This window comes from Lathamus discolor, chromosome 4, assembly GCF_037157495.1.
Source record: "Lathamus discolor isolate bLatDis1 chromosome 4, bLatDis1.hap1, whole genome shotgun sequence".
In the NCBI taxonomy this organism is placed as follows: Eukaryota; Metazoa; Chordata; class Aves; order Psittaciformes; family Psittacidae; genus Lathamus; species Lathamus discolor.
The window spans coordinates 84,626,326-84,645,576 of NC_088887.1; the positions used below are offsets into that span (position 1 = coordinate 84,626,326).

Below are 19,251 nucleotides of genomic sequence, written 5' to 3' on the forward strand. Positions count from 1 at the left end.
ACTAACAAATGGTAAGAGAGAAAACACAAGGACTGCAAGACCCAGGTGCTCTCACATAATACCAGGGAATAAGGTTGAACTTCTTCAGTTCCAGGGTATCGCTTAACTTCTGTGTATGGGGAGTACTGAAAATACTCATTGGTGGGCTTTGTAATTCACAGCTGAAGAGCCAGTGCCTCTGCAGGGGTACACGTGTATTGTTTGGGTGTAAGAACAGCTCTTTGCCCAGAGCTGCGCACCATTGTAGTATGTGTCCCTTTTCTCCTGGCTGTCTTCCTGCTCAGGAGCAGAAGTAGCTCCATCCTTGCTGAGGTCTAGAGAGCATGGCTTTCTGAACCCAGAGGTTCTTGGATGCTGGAGTGGAGGTGCTGTACAAATAGGCAGAAGATCGTGGCATGGGAAAAAAAAGTAAGTGCATTAATCTTGGGTTTACTGGAAGCTTAAATAGCAAAGTTCTCACTGTTTACACAGTAGTATCTATTAAAGGAAATCACTGCGTGTCAAAATCTAAAACAGCCACGGAGGGATTTCTTTGAAAGGACTGTGCTTTAAAGTCAGGTCCTGTAATCTGCAAGCAGCAGGGACATTGCATACTAGAGTTTTACTCCTGATACAGGTGGGTATCCATTTCTGTCACTAGCAGCGTTTTGCGTGAGGAGTATGTTATTTCAGACAGTTTGCCTTGAATGTCACTGTAGCTAAACTAGTTGTTCTTTCACAGTTTTGTCATATTGTCTGGATGTATAGTAGTGAAAAAATGTGTAGCTTTTAGACCCTCTGGGGGCCTCCTTTGCTGACTTCTTTTCTTAGATGCTTTAAAGCTGACTTTTCTTCAGGGTTTTAAAGACTTGGTGCTTAGTGAAGTGTAGTATGGACGGCTGTGCACATACAAATTGCTGATTTTCATGGTTTATCATTGTATCTGGGCTTCAAGTTAAAAAAGTTGATTTGCTCTGTTTTCCTTTGACATACTTCCTCATCAGTAATAAAAGGGCAGCAGGTAAACAGAGGCCTTCACATTCCCTTGTGTAACTGTGTTGTCTTAAAAAAATGTAGGCGATACAAAAGGAATGAAATACAGACTCTGGTGTGTTGTCAGCTTTCATTTCATTGTGTAAGAGCATAGATAACTTCAATGTGAAGAAAGAAAATCCCGCAAAACAGGGAAAATACAGGAATTCAGGATTGTTCACCTTGCCTGAGTATTATATGTAGAAAAAATGGTTGATTCAAGCTTACATTTGCATTCTTTATAGCACTTAGATGTTCCTTCTGTCTTTTTCCAGCTCATCTCTTTTAATTTTTTTCTCCTTTTTTGGTGGCCTTTCTTGTTTGGGATTTGAAATCTAACCAGATAATTTGGCACCAGCCTTCTCCAAATTCACTTAATGGTGACTGACTACTTCTCTAGCCCTTCCTTCCCATTCTGGTATAAATTGACCATGCAAAAGCATGCAGAGGAAGATAAAGACTGGGGAAGAGAAGGAGTGTAGAGGCTTTCTCTTTCCATCCCTGGTATGGGTTCCCTGGGAGATGGTTTCAGCATTTATTCTTTTATTTGATTATTAATGATAATACTTGAGGGAGAAGAGTATTCTTGTAAAGGTGCTGAAACTGGAGGTTGTATTAGATTGGCTTCAGAGACAGTCTGAGCGCAGTGTAGAGATGCAGAGTTGTTTCAACTCATTTGCTGAAATAGTAAAGATAGCTTAAAAAATTTACCCACAGGTTATCTGAAGTTGGGTACCCAAAATGTGTGTCTGCTTTGTACTGTTCAGCTACTGGTATTAGTTTTCCTATTGAGACATTGAAAAATTATGTGCAAGTGTTTGTTTACAAACATAAGATAGTTATGAGAACATTCTTTGTAGACGGGTATCTTTGAAAATTCTTGCATGAGTAACTGGAGACAGTTATTACCCTTCCATATCCGGGAGTAAACTGAGAGGCAACTAGGGAAGCTAGTAGCGTTGCATCCTTTGCCATTTTGCTCACAGGCATAAATAAAGCTTGGTTTAGTGTCAATGCCAAGGACATAGTGGTTACCCTTTTTCAGAAAGTGCTCCCTTTATTATCATCTGTACAACCTGTAAGTGGTACGAGATGTATCTCACATCGTATCACTTTAAGGAATTACAAATTTTACCTGGATAATGGTTTCAAACAGATGAAAATGTGATTCAGGTTTTAGCTCCTACAAATTGTAGCATAGCCATGACAAGGAGCTGAAATCTCTGAGAGGCTGACTTTGGGGAGTACGTGATTTCTGTTAGTGATTCTACTAGAGTGATGTGAGAAAGAACAATTTTGATCTTTATCTCCAGATAGCAGCTATATGAACACTTACCATGTATGTGTTCAGTGCATCTGTACCCTGAAATTAGAAAAGTGAAGTTGTAAAGCTTTTTTTTTTCAGTCTTGATACTGAATTATGTCGGTGTAAACTGCATCCAAATAGCTTACTGCTGTTCAGTAAGTCTTTCAGCAAGTGTATCAATACTATGATGAACTTACTGAGACCTTTGGTACAGGTTTGTTATAATTAAATCAGTACCCAAAGCACACTTCAATTTTGCTAATAGAAGTGCCCGATCGGAAGGCCATGGAGAATAACACAGAGTACATGGGTAGTCCCTTGGAAAGGAAGCGATCTTCTCATTTGGGTCTATCCAAAGACTCTGACTGTAAATTGTTTAATCTGCTTGGAGAGCACAAAAGCTATTCATTTATGTTAATCAGCAGTTCTGCAGCATCACAGAGTTGAGCTGTACTTTCCTTATTCTGTTGGAGAATATTGTCCATAAATGCATCATAAATGTTTCATTTTCAAATTTTTTATACAAGCCCTGGTCATAGGTCAGGATCTGCTTATGGTAGGTGGTCCACAAACAAACTCCTCAAAGTCTTAAAATAAGACAGCTGGACACAAGGAAATGCATGAGAAAGCAATGAAGGGGATACTTAATCACAAAGAAAACAAGAATAAAACGAACAAGAAAACTGTCCAAAGAAGTAAAAACGAGTGGAAAAACAATCCAGGTCTTGGTACATCAGCATTGTGAAAAAGAAAGTTTGAAGGTGGACAGATCCCTTTTTTAAGTGAGTAGAGAATGCACTAAATCATGTGTGTATATATATATAAAAATATTCTGTAGATACTGTATTATGTAAATACAGTCTTTTCTGTGTGTTCCACCCATCCTTCATTTGACTGTCACTGTGTTGTACAAGAACTGCCTTGCTCTTTTCTGGTTATTTGTCATTACAGTACAACTGGTGCTTGCACAGCAAGCAAGCCCATAGCAGTGATGGTTCACTGCTCTCACTGACCCTTTGCTCTTCTTGATCTACTCTTGTTTCTCCTCTGTACTCGGAAAGCAGCTCCTTGCATCGAATCTACCTGAGATGTATCAAGATAAAGGGTTTTAAAATGTGAAGAAAAAGTTATGTTTGTGTGTCTGTGTGACACGTGTTGTGTGTTTGTGTGATGGTGAGGGTTTCTTGTTGTTGTTGTTTTGGGTTTTTTTTGTTTGGTTGGTTGGTTTTGGGTGTTTTTTATTTTTGTTTTCCTTTTTTTTTTCTAACTGTTGTTTGGGGTTTGGTGGTGTTTTCCCCTCTCACATCCCTGTTCATTACGGCCATGCATTTTCCTTCTATTTCACCTTACTGGTTGGTATCCAGCCCGAAGGATACATGCATACAACTCTGTCTCAAATCTTTGCTCAAACTTTTTATTTTTCAAGGAGACAGCTTTTTCCCTTATTGTGTACTGGGTATCTTCTCATCTCCTTGTCTTTCTGCTGTGCCTGTCTTTGTAGACTTTGAGTCCTCCTGGGTAAGGGCTTTATCTGGAGTTGGGCTTAATGATGGGTTCTCAAAAAAACCCAGCAACTCAGCAACCTGCTAATCAGTCCATCAGTAAAAGCTGAAACAGATTTAAGATGGCCAGGCGCTGTGTGAGGAGGGGAGAGGATGAGGGCAGACAGCAAGTGCTTAAGGTGAGGACTTTGCTCCTTAGGTCCACTGAAAGTGAGAGAGAACTTCCCCCATGGCAGCCACTGTGCTTTTGGCATGCTTTTCATGCTGGTGCTGTAGCCTGCACTATAGGTGTGAGGGATGCTTGAAGACAGGATTGTTCCTACTGGGTTTGCAGCCCTGTGGGCAGGAGGGGAATTTTTTTGGGTGGCTGTGTCACAGGGAGGAGAGGGCTCCCAGGACAGCACTACAGTGCAGCTGCAGTGAGAGCTGGAAAGGGGAAATGCGATGCTGTCTGCTTGGCAGCTGAGACTGAAGAAAAAGAAAAGAAAAAAAGACAGTGTTAACAGTTTAATGGCAGCCAAGAGGTTTTTGCAAAACTCCGGTAAGTTTATGACATTGTTGATAATAGCATGCAAATCCTCATGCTTAACAAAGCTTTAGTAGACTATCAAGTGACATTAGCTACTGACACGGTGCTTAACTCTTATGCCATAACACATATAGCTGAACAAGAAATGTAAAAGTAGGCTTCTTCAGGTCACATTTTTGGCTGAAAATGCCATCAAAGAGGTTAAATGCTTGCCCTTTTATTGGAGTTTACCTTACTGCATGTGTAAGGATACCTTCAGGCGAGAGTGATGTGCCCAGGACTGGTTCCACGGCCAAGGTGTTCTCTGTGATGTGCTGTGACGGCTTGGTCCCTGTGGTTCTATGGTGCCGATGCTTTGTGTGCTGAAGCTCCTGGAGTCCTGTGAAGCAGCCTCTGTATGGCCACGCTTCAAAGCTTGCTCCTTCCCATCTGATTCACACAGCAGCTGGGGCACTGAAATTGAATCCTGCTGTGTTGGAAGTAAGAAAGAAAGCTGGTTGTGGACTGTTTTCACAGAAAACATTACACGCAAAGAATTTCCTCAGGAGCCCTGGAAAGGATTTAGTACTTCGTGCATCTTTGGGGGAGGGAGCAGGTGGGAGAAGGGAGGCCGCATCAGATGTGCGGGTGCCAGCATGTATTTCAGGGGTTACTGGTATTTTCAGTGACAGTAACTGATGGCTTTGTTTTTCAGATGCATGATTTGAAAATGGGGCAAAAGAATTCCTAAAATTGCTCAGATAGTTTCAGAAACTTGTTCTGGGGTAGGTGCAGCTTTGCTGCATCTCTGATTTTCACCTCCTGTTTTTTCTGTGGTGTTCTTACGTGTGTCTGTAACTTCAATGGGAATTAAAAAGTTGGAAAAGTTTGAAGTCAGAACTTTTCCAGAACATGACCTCTACTGTCTCGGGCATGAGCAGGCTCTGGCAGATAGATATCTTACTTGGCAATTACTTGTGCTCAGCAGTAACAAATGTAGCACGGTACTAAAGAGCTTTTAATGCTCGCTTTGAACAAGCTGATAAAATGTGATGGAAAGGAGCCAGAGAAGATGAATCGAGCCCAGTTTATTAAATGTACTGCAGCAAATCACAGTAGTTTGAGTGTTGCTGATCAGCCTCATTCTTACCTCTTCTACTCACAAGTACCCTTGCCATGCTGCAGAGAACTGGAAATACTTTGTGAGGCCAATGGCACGTATTTCTCCTTTACCACCCTCTCTGTGCAGTCTCCATCAGTCTTCATCCTCTTACACTGAGTTTTTGGCAGCGTTCTTCAAAGGTTTCATGTTGTCAGTGGGGATCAGCCAGAGCCAAGTCCTGCGGTCTCTCCTGTGCAGACTTCAGGAAGGTGTGCTGGTGGTGGCAGATGTCTCTCACCGTGCTCCGTGCTTGTACGCATCAGAAAAGATGTTAATTGCCAAGCATGCTTCACCACGAAACTATACAACCTCTACGGGTTTTACTTAATTTTGACTTGAAGAACAGGCCTTAGATGTAAACATTAAAGATCCTTCCACTAGCAGTCCTTGACCTGTGTCTGCATCCCTCTTTTTGTCCCCTGAGGAATTTAAGTGCTAAGTATTTTGTGCAAGTGATGTTTTGTCTAGGTTGTTCTCTTCCTAGTGCCAGATAGTTCTGTCACCTTGCAGGCTGCAAAGGTGAAAGTTGTTGCCGCACTTTCAGTCACTGAAGCTAAGCATCAGGTCTAACCTAGTAGCCTAGATGTCCTCCATCATTAGTGGCAGTCAGAGATATCCCCAAAATGGGTGTTCTCCCACCAGCCACAGAAATGGATCCTGAAAAAGGATAAATTGTTGTCTGGAGTGGGTGTCTTTTTCCTTGACTACAGAGGGAGCTTTGGACATTAGCTTAAGTGTTTAGGTAGCTAACATTAGGTGAGCTGAAATCCAACCTTAGTTTGTAGCACAAGTTGAGTAGTTGAGGTAGCACAAGTTGAGTAGTTGAGGTAGCCTTTTTTCTGCATTATCCTCCTCTTGGCTTAGGAGGATAATACAGAAAACGTTGAATAAAGAAAACCCCAAGGGAGTGCTATATATGTGGTCCTTGATGTATCCCCACAACAATGCCTGAGTAAAGGATAAAGGTTTCTTGAAAACTCAATTTGCATAATATGCAAGGGATGGTTATCAAATCAGTCAAATACTAAGGTAGCATGTGCACATGCATGTGTATATCTTCTCTTTATAGCCCTTTTTTTCCTTTTGCTCTGAATTACTGTCTTTCTCTTCCATGATTTAGTGGGGTTATTCAGCAAAATACTGACTTGCTTGTTTTCTCTGAATTTCTTTATTCCTTCTAATCCATCTCTTGCTAAATCAGGTTTATTCCCTCATATTTTCCCCTCACCTATCTGTAAGTGTGTTCAGTCTTGGTGAAGGGGCATGAAACAGTTGTCTTCCTCTCCTCCCTCTGAAAAGTTTGTCTGGCAAGTTCATGAATTTCCTTTATTCCCAAGAGCAGTTCATAAAGGATAGATTTCTTCTCCCTTGTGCCGTGAATGGGAGGTGATTGCCAGAGCATTGTTCTTCGAGGTAGCCTATTTTTCCCTGTGGTTGGACCCTTCCCCCTCAACTATTTTTAGAGCACTGATTAAGTGGTAATTTAAGTTCATGTTCAGGCTTCCCTGAAGTGCCCAGTAAGGTAATCCAGTACCGGTTGGTGGGTTTGGTATTCTGGGCAGAGCACCACCAGACTCATGCACTGATGAGAAGTGTAACCAAGCTGCAGGAAAACCATAGCCCATCCCTTCCTCCATGCAGTATCTCCAGTTGTCAGGTGGGCTGTTTCAGGTGGCAAGGAGAAAACAGATCACTGAGTGACTGGATCAGCATACATGGCTCATGTGCATCTTCAGTGAGGCAACCACATCATTGCGTGTCCAGGAGCAGGGCTGTGCTGCCACACGGGTTTTGGGCAATATGAGTGCACAGCTGTAGGAGCAGGCAAGCCAACAGGCTCTGCTGAGGCTGACATTGCTGCGCTCCCTCACACAGGGCACTGTGTGCTCTGGAGATCCATTGTCATCTCCCCCCTGGCTCCTCCAAGCACGAGGTATGTGTTTTGTGCTTCTCGAAGCATGTGGAGATGTGGGCTTGGCAAGGTTGGCCAGCCTGACTTGCTGCCGCCCTGAGGAACTCCCTTTCCTCTCCTGAGTGCTCTCACTCATCGCAGCTGTGCTGGCCCAGTTGGAATGTCAGACTGGGATTCTATCTCTTGCATAATCTCAGGCCACTGCGCCATTTCAGTGCGCTATGGGTGTGATTGGTGCGAAATGACTCCTTAGTGGGCAGCTCCCAGCACCTTCGCAGTTTTTAATTGCTGGTATCCCTGTGTGTGCATTCCTTCAGTAATAGTTTCTAAGTGGTGTGCAGTGCTTCCTTCACCTTAGCGCTGCAGTGATCCCATGCTGCTCTGACAGCCCATGTGGCTGGAGTTGTGTTGCATTCTGGGCTGTGGTTGTCCTGACTCTGAGTAGCGCTCATCTGCCAATAACGTACTAAATGAGTTGCTGCTGAAACCTCCACCTGTGCTGTTGGGCTGTCAGTTTGGGATCGGTTTCTTGTGAAGCACGGAGCGCTCAGAAGGGTTCACAGAAAAGGTGCACCCTGTGAAAGTGTTCACAGAAGTCAGCAGCTGTGCAGAAGGCTGCTCTCACAGGGTACCCTTGCTGCATTAGGGTAAGTAATGCTTGTTATGTTAAGGACAGAAATACCTCCTTAGGAAAACCCCTTCTTGTGATGGTTTGCCTATAAACACAAGTTGGAGGTGGTTGCTCTGTTCAGTTGGGTTTGTCTCTTTACTGTGTGCAGGCCAGACAGCAAAGCTAAAGTAGTTTAGCTTTAAAAAACTAAAGGATTTCTTCCCACAAATTCTTCCAGGTATGTTGGGGTTGTACTGAGTCCATCTGCTTTTCATTCTTTGTCTTGGGCTACCTCTAATTTGCAGTTCTGTACTTGAGGATCTTCCCATTGTTTTTCTGGTGGTCCGTCTACTGAGTTTTACTTGCCATGTGGCAACATACCTGCTTTATTTGGTTTATTTTTGTCAGAGGTCTGCAATGGCTCATCTGAGGTAGGAAAGACCCCTTTTTTGTGGTCGTCACCAGTCAAAAACAACAGGCCCGAAAGATGACCCAGACCCCAGCTGGTCAGGCCCAGATGTGGCCAGCTGCCATGTGTATGTCACCCCACTAGTCCTCTGCAGACAGATGGCTTCCACCACATTTTCAGCTTGGTGCAAGTAGACCCAGACCCTTGTCCATGTCTTAAAAATGATCACTAGCTCTGTCATGATTACATGTTAGTTCTTCAGCGTGAGACGGGATGCTGGGAACAATTTTTGCTGGTGTGGAGGCTGGGACCTCTGAGCTGCTTATGGTCAAGTTGTTCCTGGATCAGTAGGGCTATTCTGTATAGCAAACCAAAAGGAATAAAGTGCCATCCACAGTTATCTTAGTCCTGCTTGCTTTCTAAGACAAAAACAGTTTAAGGGTCCTTTTGAGGTAGGACGGAGCATGAAGGCCTATGGCTCCAAAACCTAGCAGCTTTAGCAACGGCTCTGAAACATGTGGAATGGGAGACATGATTTGGAGAGTGACCTGTGTGGTACTGAGATGCTGAATTTAGGTTTCTGCATAAATTCAGTTCAAACCTCTTTGCCTTATGAAACCTCCTCTTGTACTGGCACTGAGTGACCACTGCATGAGCAGTGATGGTTTTTGTGTGCAGGGTGACCACACCTTGGCTCTGGGTAAAATCTTACACAGGTGATTCATGTCCCTGGTAATGTGATCGTGATAAGGTGTGGAGAGGTCTTGGACCACAGAAGTGTGTTGACTGTGCCACCTGATCCGTAAACACAATTCCAGGTTGCTCCTCTCTGGCTCGGCGTGCATGAGTGAGGTGCTGCAGTCTCTCGAATTGCATCTCTCCAAGCCTGGGCTGTTGGGGTAGGGATGCAGCCGTGGCAGCGTTGCTCTTTGGGCTTTTTCGGGAGGCAGGGCTGTGAGATTGTGATGTGTCTCAGATGCTTGCACTCTGTGCTGATTTGTGTGTTGAGATGCAAAGCATCGATCGTCAATTATCCCCCAGTGATTGATGGTCTTACTGGAGCAAAGCTTACAGACACAGATGTTCTTGTTGGTATGCATTTAAGTTTATTTAAGAAAGCTTATTTAAGTTGTTGTCTTGAGTATTTTGTATTCTTTAGCAGGCTAAATCTCCCTCCGTCTCCTCCAACTCCTTGGTGCATCCACTCTCGCACCAGGTGTGTTGGATGCTTCCACTCTTGCAGGTTTTTCTTAACTGTCCTGTGGGATTTTGGTGTGCCCCATGGCTCTTTGCATCTCTTGCTAGTGTGCCTCTCCAGAGTCTCTCTGCACTATGGCAAAATAGCAGCAGTGTAAAATTTAGGTCTGCTTGTCGGTTTTGAGGTTGTCCCAGGTTTTATGAATAGAACACTTTAGCTCTGAAGCAGTGTAGCAAGGTACAGCAGCAGCACTGGGAGCATTTCTGTAGCTTGTTGCCTCACTACATGCTTGCTTGTGTTTGGAAGGTTATCTCTGCAGTCTTAACTTTTTTCTCATAGAGATCAGGTTCTGCAGAACCAGATGACACCCATGAAGATTTCCTATGTGCCAGGAGTGGGAAGATGTGTGGATTTTTCTTTTTTCTTTTTTTTTCTTTTCTGAAGAGATTTTTGCAGTCAAGATGAAAGCAAACGCTCAGACTTGGGGTGGGGGGTGGGGGAGGGAAGAAATAATAAACCCGCCCTTTTCTGCTTCTGCCAACTGTCCCTTTTGAGAGAGCCAGCAAAGTTGTCAAGCCCTTCTATTTTCATCCGCTGACACAGTGCACCGAGGCAGCTGGAGGTGCTGGTACAGAGCAAGCAAGGGAGGGTGGGTTTTATTTTTCCTGCCTTTGCTCCCCCAGCAGCAGTGATTTTTTTTTTTTTCCTTGCTGATTGACAGCATCACTATTTCAGCCCTGTTGAGGCTTTAGTAAATGGAGTGATCTGAAGGGGCTGGAAGCAACTCAGCCAGAAGTGTTGAAAGGGCACCTCAAGATTTGTCATCTAGAGAAGCTGCTCTCAGCCTCATGTGTGCGTGGCTCGGTGTCAGGCTCTGTGGTGCCATTGCTGAACTGGCCGGTTCACTGTGGATAGATGAAATGGTGACCAGTGGTCACTGCAGGCAGAATCCTTGATTTAAACAACAAAATGGAAACAGTTTGACCACGTAAAGGTCAGGAATTCCAAGGCTGCTATTAGGTGACTCAGTCCTGCAAGGGTGATCAGGAACGTGGTACTACCAGAAGGAGGACACACATCATTCATAATTTATCAGTATATTGGAAAACACATTTTAATGTCCTGCTGTGCAATAAATATATGCACTACAGGATCACCAAAGAGCGATAAGATGCTCTGCTTGCTATTTTAATTCACTTAAAAAAAAAAGTAGCTTTTGTTCTTTGTTATTCACTTAGTCAAGAGCTTTATCTCGTGTTTGTATCTGCACGTGTAAATAGTACATAACATCCTGCTGTGAGGATTACATACTTGCCACCACAGCATACTTAAATGTGTACCGTGAGCTTTGTATTGCGGGCAGTGGGTGAAAACTTACTTCTGAAACATGACAATGCTATTAACTCCATGCAGCCTGAAGGAGGAACGTGCTGGCAGCCCCTCAACTGGCTTAGGGAAGAGGCAGACTGTTTTGGAGCAAGGCACAGAAGCGCTATCTCACAGCGACATGTAGTTAATGGAACTAGACAGAGTTGTGGCATGACTGCGTTCAGGGGTCATGATGGTGAAGGATGCCATGAGTCAACCTGATGTAGCAGGGAGCCTTGGCAGGAAACCACCGTGTTTATAAGAAGCGGGGTAACCACAGCTGTCAGCAGCTCTGAAAGATTCCACCGTGGCTTTCGTTATGAATAGCAGGCACCGCTGCTGAAAACTTGGGTTAAAAAAATCTAAATGACATTAGGAGTGTGAAGGAGACACGAGTAGTGTCTCCCAATAACAAGTTCCGGTTCTGCATTGGCCTTGGTTGTTGTAAGACAGAAAGGGATTTAAGATAAAATAATTCCAAACCAGCATTTATTGTGAGTTTCTTTTTTTTTTTTTTTAATATGAAACATATGTTGGGGAGAAGTGGGGAAAGAAGGCTGCTGTTTTGGTTTGTTTCAGTAGAAACTGAGAGGATGGGCTGCTTGATTCTGCTGCTCGCTTCATTGGGTTAGAAGACCTCTTCTGTAAGTAGTTTCGTTGCAGAAATTAAGTGGTTTTGGTTTTGTTTTAAAATGCTTTCTGAAAATGCTAGGCTGTGTTAGCCCAACTGCTGAAATAATGTCTTTTCATAATCATTTGAGTGCCCCATAAATACATCTCACTTGCAACCCCACCTGGAGCTTAGATTGAACTGGTGAAGAAACTCCAATGTTTGCGGTAATTTTTACTTTGTTTATGTGTCTAAGTGAAGGGAAAGCCCTGGTAGTTACACACCTCAGTCAGGGTTGAATTTATCCAGTGTGATGTGTGTTTTCCAGTGTAGGTGGGTTATATTTATGCGTGAAGCACAGGCAGTGAAGTTCCAGTTTTGGCTACAATAACAAATGAGGCTGGAGAGCCAGGATTTTTGGCTGAGGTGTTATTGGGAAACAAAGTGTCAGTCAGTTTTGCCTTCTCAACATGACTTACGTGGAAGTGGTTTAAATTGCATAAGATAAATGAAGAACTTTTGGTGAAGATTTTCTACTTCAAATCTGTTTCTCTGCCATGATGGAGGCATGGATTTAGCATTTAAACCACTACGTTATTCCACATAAGAGGTGGTATTAGTCAACTTCAAAAAGTTTTGTTCCCTTTGTTGGCTTTACATTCTGCAACCTGCTTACCTCTTCACTCTTTCTAGTTTTGAGTTACCTTTTTTCTGGTGCATTATTATGAATGATTAAAAGATGCTGAACCTTTGTGGTACCAGGCTCAGTCCTGCCTGTTAGTTCTTCCATACGCATATTGACTTTCATGAGATCTCTGCCATTTTGTGCCTCTGAGCTAGGCTTGCCTTGACCCTCACAGGGCTAGGTGCTAGGTTGCCAGAGCTCAGTGCCCTGTGCTGCTGCTGCTGTGCGCCCATGGCATTGCTCCTCGCTCTGCTTGCTGCTCCCTGGGAGTCAGAGAAAGGGCAGCCTGTCTCTGCAGCCCTTTGCTAACCTGCCACAAGCTCAGCAGATGAATTGCATAAGCGCTGTGCATGAAATCAGTGCAGAGAGGAAAGCACAGAGGTGGGGGGTGGCCCGCAGTAAGCTGTTGCACATTTATAGTTTGGGTCTTACTTGGTGCTTCTTGGCATCCTGTGTCAGAGGGAAATCTGACGAAACGCAGCAGACAGTTAATTCTGAACTCCACTGGTGTTATCTGCTTCCCTAGAGGTCAGGAAAGTGCAGACTTGAGCTTGTTTTGGTCATTACTGGGGTTGAATTACAAGCATGGCATGTGGGTTGGGCGGGTGGTGAACTCTTCAGCTGGGGAGGGATGGACAAAGAGCTCCAGTCGTTCGCTTTGTAACTGAGTAACTAGATTAAGCTCCTTTTTATATCAGACCTTGCTTTGGCACAGCATTTACATATAATGTGCAGTTAGGGGTGGTCTGGATTCATGTCAACTTGGTTAAATGTAGTTGGTTGCTTTCATAAAATGTTTTGATGGATTACAGAAGTGATGATGGCATTCTTGTGATGTCTTTGTGGAGAACGTAGAATTCCATTATGTACATTTTTTTATGTGGCTTTGTTTGGCATATCATATAATAAATCTCTTGGGATCAACTAATCCCTTTCTCTTTCTCTTTGATACTTCTGCTGTTGTGATGAGAGAAATTACTTGAGCTGGAGTCCTTTTTGTATTAAAAGACAGTTACTAGCAACACATTTTCCACAGGGAGCTTTGGACTTCCTGAATTTGCCCAGACCTCTGTTTACTATAGAGCACAAACCCCTTGTTCCTAGGCGTCTTGTGAACAGAGGGGATCATTGTAATTTGTATGCTAAGAGATGTATTTTGCAGCTTGATTGTTTTTTGTCTTTTGGGGAGTTCAGTGAACAGTTTCTAACTGCTGCCTTGTGTTTGTAAATTTACTAGACAGGAGAAGTGCCTAAAACGGTGTTGTTTTTTTCCCTCTCCCTTCACTGTGACACAGATTTGAAGCTGCTGAGTTGGAAAACTTTGTTATTGCAGAGCAGTGCGGATATGTAGGGGGCTATGATACGATTACCTCTGTTACAACAAATTAGTCTTGTGATGTCTGTGCAGAAGAATTAAAGTTCAGAGTGCCATTTTGAATTGACACCCACACCTCCTGAAAGCAAGGGTCTTTCAGGCTTCTCCATTATGTGCTTCCCAGCCTTAATGACAAGCTTTAAAGATGCAAAACCTAACCACTTTTAAGATGTCGAGTTGGGTGTTTAACCTCTAAGAAGCCCAGCCTTTTCTGGAAATCCTGGCTGATGGTGCAGGTTTTGGTTTGTATTCATTTTTATTTGGTTTTGTCTGTAGACTCCAGCAGCTGACAAAGGGGAGCCCAGGGGATTTGCAGCAGCCCGAGAAAGCTCTGCTAGGGAGGAAGGTAGGGGTGCACTGGGGGTCAGACCGCTTTTCTCCTTCATGCTTGTGTCCGTCCAAACAGGGGGTTGGTGGAGCACCTTCTCTGGGTGAAGAAGCCTGGATTTGCTTTTTTGTTGCTGTGTCACAAGTCAAGCAATGTGTGGTTGAGTGCAAAGACATGGTAGTGTTCATTTGGATCAGAGGAGATGAGAACTCAGCAGGCTCAGAGGGCTGATCTGTTTGAGAGACAAGAGGTGTTAGAGGTATGTGATGGAGAGGAGCTGGATCTGGAGTCTCATACCTTGTCATGTCTTTAGACATTGTCCAGCGGGAAGGAGGAGGTGTGAGGTCCCCGTGTGCTGCTGGTCCAGCTTCAAGGGGTGACAGCTGCCTGTGAGAGCACGAGCCAGTGGTTTTTAGAAGTAGCATACACTCTCACAAGAGGTTTTTCTTTCCTCCTAAACAAAGTTTGTCAGGTTCTCTGATAAGCTTCTCTTTTGGCTATATTTAGCTTCAGAAAGGTGTTTGAGGGCTGTTTGGGTTTGGGCTCAGGCTCAGAGATCTAGAACTTGCAAAGAGGCTGACAGACCAGAAGAGGACTTGTGTTTTAGAACACCAGAGCGATTTCTCCTACCTGCCCTGAAGTCTGAGGCAGAAGAAGAAATAATGCTGTGTCTTAGGAGCATCCTCTATAAGTGTTTGGATCTGTGGTAGGATAGCCAATTGACCGATTACTTTTAAATTACCTGCATTCCTAAGTGACCCCCTTGGGTAGTGCTGGCGGTTGTTATCAGATACCTTGTGGTTGTGTCTTCCTGTTTGGGGCTGTTTCCTGTTCGAACGTGTCAGCGTTGCAGAAAGAGACTTCTGACTTTTTGTTGGTTCACACATCGTTAACAGTGGGAATTTGGGACTATTTTGGGAATGGCAAGAATACCGGAGGGGGCAAAGCATTCCTTGTGCAGTATGTGGAAAACAATTTAAAAGCTCTGAGCTACGTTTCCAGATACTTAGGTTGTGATGGCCATAAAATACTAACAAAAAAAGTAAGTAAGGGAAACTGCTTTTATGGTGAGAGGCAGTTGAAATGAGTGTGTTCAGGAGACTGTATCTTACAACCATTAAAAAACCTGGAAAAGCTGGATCTTCCTGAACATGTTGCTTTTTCCTGGCCTTTTAGGAAACTGAAAATGCACATGTTAATTTTATAAAGCTAGACATATTGGATAAGATGAGCTTCATCTCCTCTTTTTTCCTTTTTGACTTCTTGGATTCTTGCTAGAAAGCATCTCTTTCCTTTAATGATGCTCAGACTCTTCTAGATCTTGCTGCTCCATTCCTCTTCCCTGAGATTATTCTCAAATCATCCATGTTCTCATGGCTAAGGATAAACAAATGTGCAGATGAGTGTAGGGGACAAAAAGAATGAAATCACTCCAAATCCCCCAAACATTGCGGTGCATATGTGTTATTTCCCAGGAAAGACTTGAGACTAAGGTTAAGATGACAGATATTAGTTATGTTTCTTTATATCTATTTGGAAGGTGCTCAGAAACTATGGAGCAAAGGACAAAAATTAATTCCATTTGTTTAAATATCTTTGTACCTTTTACGTTTTGCTTTCTTTATGGTTGGTTGCCTTGGGATTGTTTTATAACTGCATGATCTTTTTTCCTCCCTAGAGCAGACAACTTAAATATACTAATAATTCACTTAACCCTTTTTAGAACTCACATGATTTCTTTTGCCTGTGTGTTCTTAGATCAGGGAGAAAAAAAAAAGGGCACCAGAACATAACTGGAGAGGCTTTCCTCTTAGTGCATTGTTCTCTGCAATTGTGAAACTTTCCAAAATAATCACCTAAAATTTGTGTATGGGGAGGACAATTGAAAGAAGGTAAAACATGTGGGTTGAGATAAGAAGAGTTTAACAACTAAAAGTACAATATAATACTAATAATAAGGGAATAACAAGGAGAGAGATATAAAAGTAAAGGGAAGAGGAAAATGAACAAACCAACCAAGAAACAGTGATGCACAATGCAATTGCTCACCACCCGCTGACCAATACCCAGCCTGACTTGAGCAGCGATCTGGGGCATCTGGGTGACTCCCCAGTTTATATACTGGGCATGATGTACTGTGGTATGAAATACCCCTTTGGCTAGTTTGGGTCAGGTGTCCTGTCTCTGCTTCCAGCTGGCTTCTTGTGCCCTTCCTCACTGGCAGAGAATGAGGCTGAAAAGTTCTTGATCCGGGTAAGCATTATTTAGCGACAACTAAAACATGTTATCAGCATTATCCTCAGACTAAATCCAAACCACTACAGTGCACCAGCTACTAGGAAGAACTCTTATCCCAGTCAAAACCAGGACAATCATGAAAGGAAAGGACTTGACCTCTTCAAGTAGTTTGATTTTACTCTCTGCCCAGCTGAGGCTGCAGAAGAGCACGGTTTCAGCTCTGTATCCTATCCTGCTGGACTTGGTTGCCACTTTGTTGGTCTTCAGACAAGCAAGCAAATGAGAAATCAGAGGGAAAGAGGGATCTTGAAATGGTATCAGTTGTGAGTTCTTAATTAGAAGAGATATACCTTTTCAAGGAAATCCAAGGCCCACCCTAGCAGAATGTAATGAAACACAAATCCAGGAGAGAAGCTTCCCACTGTGGCAGAGCACTGGGTGGGGAGCAGAACTAGGAAGTGCCACCTGGTTTTGGTGCCCCAGTGCTTAAGTATGCCAGCTAAGGACCAGCTTCAGTCTGTAACACTGCCCATGTTGTGTTTCTGCTGCCTCATTTCAGAAGTTTTCATGATCTCAGAAGCCTTTGGGCAGCCCCTTGGAACAGACCAATGGCATATATGCCAGAAAGAGTGGGGGAATGTCTGCTACGCAAAAAAGGCGTGAAGTGGGTGGAAAAATCATGGAACAGAGCAGCGATGTCCCATGAAGGCCACCCAAGTTTCCCCAAGTACTTTGCATCTTGATGGAATCATACTAGCAGAAGGCTGTGTGTGATCATAAAGTAAAGCAGTGCTGCTTTTGTCTGTCTTTGGAGTTTCCTCAAGGTTCTCAAGGTTTGTACTAAAGAATTATTGATCCTGGTCTTCAGCAAGACCTCAGTGAGCCCTTCCTCTGATGTTTTCTGTTTTCTTCTACTCTTCTTTCATGGAATGAAGGACTCCTGTGGGATAATACACTCTGGGTGCTACAGGGCCAAATGACAGCCCCTGTGTACTCCCTTCTCTCAGTTACTCTGCAGATGTGCAAATAGCTTGGGATGAATAATGCAAAAGCCATTCCACCCTGTACATACTTCTACTTTTCACTGTTTACCTCTGAAAAGGTTGCTGCATTGCTGACCAGGACAAGGAGATGTTTAAAATAGAAGTGCTTAGAGCATATTTTAATAAGTACATTCCCAGTCGCAGTGAGACAAAAATGTCTGGTGGTTTAGGACCAACAGGCTATCTCTGTAGTCAATGAAAGCTTGGAAGAACAGTCTGATCAGCCATAAAAGTGTACACGAATCAGGTCCATTTCTTCAGTAATGTCTTCAATAATCTCTTCAGTAATCTTCTGCCTTGAGAAATGCAGGGGTTTTCTTAAAGGAAGGGACAGGAATTTTGGACTGGGTGGGTGAGAGGAAAACAAGCGACTTGTGCTTTCAGATGAAATCCGGTACCCAATCATATACTCTTCTCCAGGATTTTTTCTAGCTACATAAGAGGGTTTCATGTTGTCATTCTAATAATTTAGAATGTGGAAGTTTGGGAAGGCTCCCACTAAAAGCAATTGTAGCTGTGACAGAATGAGAATAGGGGCCCAAATAATCATTCAGAGAAGAGAAGACCTACAGGTTGCCCAGAGAAGTTGTGGCTGCCCCATCCCTGAAAGTGTTGAAGGCCAGGTTGGATGGGACTTTCAAAAAAATAATCTCCTTTCTATAAACAGAATCTCCCTACAATCTTTAAGTGATTCTTGTCCTAAGAGAATCTGTGCTATGGCAACATGGCCAAGAGGTTTGGGGCTTCGGTACTGAATGTGAAGAAGGATGGAATAAAAGCATAGCAAGATAACAGAAATAGTGACCAGTGGCCTTCTGGGCAAAAGTAGTGCTTTTGTTTGTCAGATGAGAAGAAGTAGCAACGTACTACTTCCAGGTTCTTTCCTTGTTAAGACTTTTACTTGGATGTGTCTCCTCAGGTTTCTTAGGAGAAACAGCAAAATTTCTGGGAGAAAGAAAAGGCTTATACAAGTGCAACCATTGCATGACCTTTTTGATTTCTTGGGCAGGTAAGTATCAGAGAGAGAGAGAGAAGTGAAACCCGGAGATGGAGAGAGGAATAAAAAGGGAAGGGACTCATGCAAATACAGAAACTGCCCAGATACACATTTGACACTTTATTGCTGTGTGTAAATGGTAAGAAAATTCAGGAAGGCGTAATCCATGAGAAGAAATGCTGAGAACTGCAGGCGGTCTGTACAATGTATTCCAGCAAATGCAAGGGGAATACACACATATCAGTCACTCTGCCCTATTACAACCGAATCACTCTGTTGTTACTCAGATTTGAGACAGCTTTGTTTGCAGATGACTGGGATGCCTCCTATCATTTCCCAATGGCATTTAAGTAGTCTTCTGTTTATAAAGTATCACAATATACACTGGGACATCTGTGATAGATCACACTGAGATCTTGCGAACTGGTGTTTCTCACTTTTGAGTGCAGAGGGATCTGATTCCCCCTCCTCCCCCCCTTAAAAAGGATTTCGATTTCATGTTTTGTTTTGTTGTGTTGGGTTTTTTTTTAGTGGTGGTTTTTTGTTTGTTTGTTTGTTTGTTTGTTTGTTTGTTTTGGTTCAGCATCCCTCTGCCCACCCTGAGCAGTTGTCAGTAAAAACAGAGTGGTTGCAATTCAAAACTCCTGTCTGCTGCCTGTTTGCATTTTCCTTTAGAAACCATATTCTCTTCTGGACCTTAACAGGTGTCTAATATGGGCAGCTGTATTCCAATAGCAGGCCAGTACTCTTCTGAAGCTTATTTGAATCTTTTTCAAGGTGTAGTAGTAGTTCTGCATTCATAAGTCTCTTTCTGTCATTTCTTTCCTAATCCATAGGCTCTCACTATATACTTTCCCATTTTGCATTCTGCAGGATGCAGATGGCAAGGTAGACAGATAGGACTTAGAATCATAGAATCATAGAATAGTTAGGGTTGGAAAGAACCTCAAGATCATCTAGTTTCAACCTCCTGCCATGGGCAGGGACAC

At 43.3% G+C, this 19,251-nt stretch overlaps 1 protein-coding gene across 6 annotated transcripts in view; it reads left to right on the top strand.

Annotated features, from left to right (window-relative positions):
- The window catches only part of KLF12 (KLF transcription factor 12), a 253,362-nt gene that overhangs the window by 20,692 nt on the left and 213,419 nt on the right, over positions 1-19,251 (top strand). The window contains exon 2 of one of the 6 annotated variants that reach the window (XM_065678112.1): positions 18,185-18,274. The exons of the other annotated variants lie outside the window; for them this stretch is intronic. The gene's annotated coding sequence lies outside the window, so the exon portion shown is untranslated. The remainder of the gene's footprint in view (positions 1-18,184; positions 18,275-19,251) is intronic. 6 annotated transcript variants of the gene reach the window in all.